The sequence below is a fragment of the Strix aluco genome, chromosome 4 (genome assembly GCF_031877795.1).
Source record: "Strix aluco isolate bStrAlu1 chromosome 4, bStrAlu1.hap1, whole genome shotgun sequence".
NCBI lineage: Eukaryota > Metazoa > Chordata > Aves > Strigiformes > Strigidae > Strix > Strix aluco.
In genome coordinates, this window is record NC_133934.1 from 56,503,182 (window position 1) to 56,509,181 (window position 6,000).

General features: G+C 38.5%; 1 protein-coding gene across 1 annotated transcript in view; it reads left to right on the forward strand.

The window, feature by feature from the left end:
• BANK1 (B cell scaffold protein with ankyrin repeats 1) overlaps nucleotides 1-3,975 on the forward strand; it is a 160,858-nt gene extending 156,883 nt beyond the window's left edge. The window contains exon 17 of the mRNA XM_074823177.1: nucleotides 2,525-3,975. The gene's annotated coding sequence lies outside the window, so the exon portion shown is untranslated. The remainder of the gene's footprint in view (nucleotides 1-2,524) is intronic.
• The last annotated feature ends 2,025 nt before the right edge of the window (nucleotides 3,976-6,000 follow it).

Below are 6,000 nucleotides of genomic sequence, written 5' to 3' on the forward strand. Positions count from 1 at the left end.
AAGTTGAGAGGTAGAGATGCAAGGATGTGTCCAGAAGTGCTGATTAACCAAGAGACCAATGGTCATTTAAGTGCTGGAGAGCTTACAGGTGATGATACTGTCTCCACAAACAGCAGCATTTTCTTATGTTTGTGTTAGTGATTGTGAGTTTCTTGGGTTTGGGCATCTAACGAGATCTTTAATAGTTGGGGGTTTTAATTACTATTTGCTACCTGTGTGCTTCCATGTATATCTCATACCAGTTTTAAAACTTTGTCTACCTTTCAATGCAACTTGATCATTAAGCTTGCTGTTAGGAGATAAAAGTAAGTAAATCTGGTTTACAGCATTCATTGGGTTTTGGGGGGTTGAGTAGTTTTGTTTTGTGGGTTTTTTAAATCAGTTCAGTTTCAACATTTGTACTGAGAACAAACTTACCAGAAACTGAACTTAGATCACCATCTGAGGTTGTAGACTTCATGAGTTATCTTGCATTCATTTACAGAATAGGGTACAGTGAAATAATCACCTGGAAAATTTTGTATTTTGCTAATTCCTCTGAAAATGAAGGAGTCTTATGTGTGGAAGGATGACTGCCATTGAAAGTTTAAGGCCAAGAATATGTCTGCATTCTGTTAACATATGTGCAAATCTTTTCCTTGAGATCTTTAACAAATTTCCAAACCCTGGGTTTTCTTAGGCACTGAATTTCTTCAGTTTGTTGATCTCTACAAGAAGAGTCTGTGCTGAACAGCTCCAAAAGTCAGAGTTAGATTGTCTTACTTCAGTTTCCTTTCTTTCAGATGAGTTTAGGACCTGAAAGTTTCAAAATTAAAGTTTACGATTTGTAATTTTGCATTATTAGTTATAAAAGGGATTAAATAATGTTTGCTCACGCTAACAAAATGATACAGTTTATTCCTGAAGACAAATGTAATTTTAAAGGCTTTGTTAGCTAAGTTATTTTGATTCAATTTGCCTCTCCAGCTTTTCCAGGTGGGGGGAATAACATGTTATACTATTGTAGCACTATTTTTGTGGTATCTTCAGTGAGGTCTTTTCTGCCACCCTTGTCTCATGTAAAGGAGAGGGCAGTTGCTTCTTGTGAGAATTGTGTTTCCCTGTCTCATTTCTGGAGCCAGCTGCCCTCCTGCTCACTAGAGTACAGTGTCCACACCATAAAACAATAGGCACCTCCTCTGCTGCTGCTTATCCTCTAAATCACTTGTTCAGGCCCCCTCTTCCAGAGTTCTCCTAAGACCCAGAAAATTAGTCTTATGGCATGAACTGAAAATGAAAAAATATTACTCTTCCTTCAAGAGGCAGCTCAGCTCCTACATGGGCTTTCTTAACAGAGCTGTTGTCACCTACACTAGATGGCTAAAAGCTTTGAATGTTAAAAGCTCTGAAGCTGCCAAAAACTATTATGAAAAACTTGGTAACAGCAGAGTTGCTTATAAACTGCGGATTGCTAAAGTGAGATGAATTGTTCAAGGGGGGAGGGGGAATTACCCCAGGATCAGAATAGGGGATCTCTGTCACTTTTAGAAAATTGTTAGGTGGGAGAGAGAAGGTGAGTTAAGTGTGGGAGAACTTGCAAAATACAATTTATCCAGCGCATTCAATCAGTTCTGTTTGTGAATTATCCACACCAAACTCCGAGGTTCTTCTCTTCTGCAAAGTATGGCATCTCCATAGCTTTCTTGCTGCTTCCTGTCTTCAGACTGGTTCAGAGGCCTTTAATACCATAGCACTAAATATACTAGTATTTGAAAAGCAAAGAGTTTATGTAGAAGCACACGTGCCACACCTGTGACATAGAATAGCCCTGGCAAGATTAAAAAACCATGGTGGTTTAGGGGTTATGGTTTTTTCTTCTCTCCTTTACACCACTTTCAAGGAGATCATATTAACAGAAAAATTACAAGAATGGGAAAGGGAATTTTCATTTACCCCCATGCACTGGAAAACATACATTTAGAGTGAAGTTATGAAATCCTTGAGAAACTAACTACATGTCTGAAATTTATGCTTTCAGTACAAACCTAACACAGTGAAGTATTTTTTTTTTTTTTCCAAAGACTCCAGTATTCTTTCTAATGTGATGAAATACAACACTGTGTATACCACTTAAGAGGACTGGACCTTTCTTGTAAAAAAAGAAGAAGAAAAAAGACTACTATTTTTTTATGACTAATTTCAGGGAGATTTGAGTGTTTAATTATTACCAAAAAATTGCAGCTAGAACATTCAAAAAGTACATTTCTGTTGCTAATATTCTGACTCTTGAAGCAGTCAAGCCTCCAACTCCAGTGCAAAGTTCTTAGCGATGTTGCTCATGCCTCCCTGTAGATCATCGCACTTTCCTTATGCAAGGCAGGGAGGAGAATAACAGAGTTGAGATCTGGCTGGCAGACCTGAAGAAGGATTACACTGTGGTTTTGATTCTCTCATACTCATTTCAACAAATAACAGTGTTTGATCTTACTCTAAACAAACATGACCAGTCTATTGAATAACAGGCATTTTTCATTGTTTCTTGCAGTGCAATTCTTTAGCCAGCTGCGCATCAGTTTCCTCTGCTTGGCATCCTACATGTCTCCAAGCTGTGCACTGACCACCTCAGGCTCCAGCATGACATGGCTGTGAGATCATCACTGCACTTTTGGTGTCTTGGAATCTCTCACCTAGACCAACTCTGGAAGAAGTCCAGTATCACTAAAGCAAATTAATAAGACTTCTTGTGAAGTCAGCACTGAATTTTCAAATTTTTTTTTTACCAATTTTTTTCAAGTGACAGTTGAGGATTTATATAAAATATATTGCACACTTTGGTTAATTGTTTTCAAACTCATTTCAGTTTTTCTGTAATGCTTGATAGTTGTTTAAAAGTGGATTTTATGCACAAGAAGATCATGAAAAGTTAACAAGATTATAATACATAAAATTTAGTTTTTACTTTTTGTTAAGACCTCTTTCTGGAAACTTCATATATAAATGTGTCTTTTCTAGGAATAATAATTGTACTCCATCACTAGTTTAAATAATTGTACTTGAAGTAAAGCTAATTTCTAAAGTCAAACTATGTAAATCAGTACTAATTATCTACTAATGCAGTAAAGCAGTTACAAGAATTGGGTTTACAAGGAAACTGTGGGTTTTTTTAATAAGTTGCCTCAGGTAAGTGATATCAAAACCAAAACCAAAAGAATCTCTCTGTTTACACAGCAAAAGTAGATGAATAAATATGGTTAATGGGTATAATGGTCTGCATTCCCACAGTGATAGACTCCAAAATTTAAGTGAGCATGTACTAATACGGGAGTATGAAGAAGACTTGCCCTATTACACAAAAAAAGGGAAAAAAGATCTCATGCAACCTGCAAAGGGTGTAAGAGAGTATTTTAGCTTTCAGGCAAGTAGGAGCTTAAACAGACTTTCCCCACCCTGCTTATTTGAGCTTTGCACAAGCCTTCTTAAAAAGCAGGTAAACATGCTATTAGCCAAAGATGCCTCCACAGAGATCTTGATCTTTACTAACCTCATAGTTGTGTGTTATTCCCAGACATCTTTAGGAACCCAAATTGTTCATAGCAAGCCTCTCCTCAAGCTCTCAGTAGTGTTGAAGCTCTGCCTTGTGTGTACTAAGACATGCTTGCACTTAAACTTTAGTTAGGAAAAACTGAAAATTACTTACACTCAAACTCTTAAATATAAATAAATGTTGCTCCTTAACTACATGTTGATGTGACACCTAGATTTGGAAGAGAGGCATGGCTTTGATGTTCAGACATAAGAGCCTTGAGAGTCATATTATTTTTCCAATTTCAACAAATTATTGTGCCAAGAACAATTACAAATAAAAATAAGCCAAAAGACGACAATGTTGGGATTTTAAAATAGTGACAGAATCTTGCAAGGTTGTATCCCACATATAGTGTTGGGCTAATTAAAATTCTATTGTAAATGGGTCAATTAAACATTTTCAAAAAATTATCTGTTCTCTGGCAAAACCCCTTATTTCTATTAAAAACACTCCCACAAATACTGCAGATGTGTTGCTATGAAGTCATAAATATTCAGTGACTGCTGTATTAGTGTGGCAGCGTAGCTTTGTATTCCATACAAAGGCTTCTCTGAAACCATTTGAACCCCAGCAAAATCCTGGAAAGGTATAACATGCCCCAGCTCTGGAAATACAGTGGGTGTCTATGAACTGAGGGACCCGAGCCTGTCAGGCTTTACAGGACAGGAGCTGTGATGTTCTAAGACTTACCTGGCCATGTGGAAATGGAGTGGGGAGAATTACTTGAAAACCTAAATGTGTATAAGATGTTGTTTTCCAAAAAAACACATTTATATTCTTATAAACCTAGCTCGTCACTGTATCCCCTGCAGGCATTCCTGAGGAGCTGACATATAAATTGAAAAGAGAATACAAATCATGAAAAGTTTCTTCATGTCAGTATCTGGTGTCATTTCTGACATTTGTTGCTTGTTTTTGTAGCAGAGGAGATGAAGGGACCTTTGGGGGGGGGGGGGCAGGGGGAAGTGTGTCAGTCCCCACAGACCTTCAGGCAGGATACAGGTGCTCTCTCTGCTCCCAAGGGAGAGACAGGGGCCTGGTGGCCCCTCTGCCCCAGTCAGAGGGCACCTGTGAAATATAGAGATGTGAGGTCAATGGTAAGAAACTAACAGAACAGGAAATTTACAAAAATAAAGCACAGAAAGTTACATTAAGGAAACACTATGGGCTTCCTATGGAAAAGGAGTGTAACAATACAGCAACAGTGCCAAACAGAAAACTAGAAGCCAGAGTGTAGTTCCCCTCAGGAAATAAAAAAAGGTGTGTGCTCTCTAGGGCTGTACCAGTATTTGCATCTATAATGCATGGTGTGATACCCCGCAACTTCCAGCCCAGGGTAGTTCGGGATTACCCGTGACAAAGCAACTCTTGTTCTCTGCTTTTGCTGCTTCATTCAGGCACGGCTCTGAGCGTACCAAGTACAGTCGCGCCAGTGTTACACGTTTCAGCAGCGTCCAAGCCCAGTGCCAGTTCCAGCTGGAAACACAACCAGGGAATTCCCATTTGCTAAAAATTGAAGCACAGAAGAAACTATTGCCTTGTTACAGAGTAACAACAGCAAAGAGGATTTTAGAATTTTGAAGGCCAAATTCAAGCCCCAGCAACATTAATGAGATTTAAAAGGCAAAAAGCTTCAGTAATCCTTCAACAGGAAGGGTAGGAGAGGACAGGCAGAGGGACCTCATGTTTTCATCAATAAAGCATTTGCTTAGTAGGGAATTTTCATTAGCAAGCTTTAGCTGCTGAAGATACTGACAAACTTCAGGCTAGCTCTCCCTGCCAATACATTCTCTTTTTTTAATCTCCCCACAATCTTCTAAGGCTATGTCATTCTTTCAGGTAGCAAGTGCACCTAGTGTCTGATAGACACAACATCTCACTGATACACAATAAAAGTATAACAACAGTAAATATTTAAACTAACTAAAGCTGTCACTGAAACAACTTTAGTCTTGAGCCCTGATGTACAAAAAGCAATAGTATTTGCAGTTCCTGCAGCTGCAACAGCTACTTTTGCCACTGTCACAGAAGTACAGCTGTCCCACAGAGTACAGAGTCGTCTCACAAAGATGTAAGAAATCAATGGGGAAGACATGCAGTATCACTTCAATGAAGAAATAGGTTTGCTACACTACAGGTTTGCTTGCTTTCATCACTCTGATCTTCATCCAAGGGTGGGTTTGACACAAATAGTTTAATGTCTCCTCTGACTCCTAGTATTTTAATGAAGAAAGAAAATAAAACCACCCCACCCTTTCAGTCTTACATGTCCTATATGTCAGATCAATTGTTGTCGGTGTACAAAATCTTTCTGACAAATGGCATGTAATCCATGACAGTATCGTTTCTGTGGTATAAAATTCCACAATGGCTAAGCAACAAGTTGAGAACAGGGCTTTTGTTCATTTCTTTTTTGTTTACACTCACACAGAATT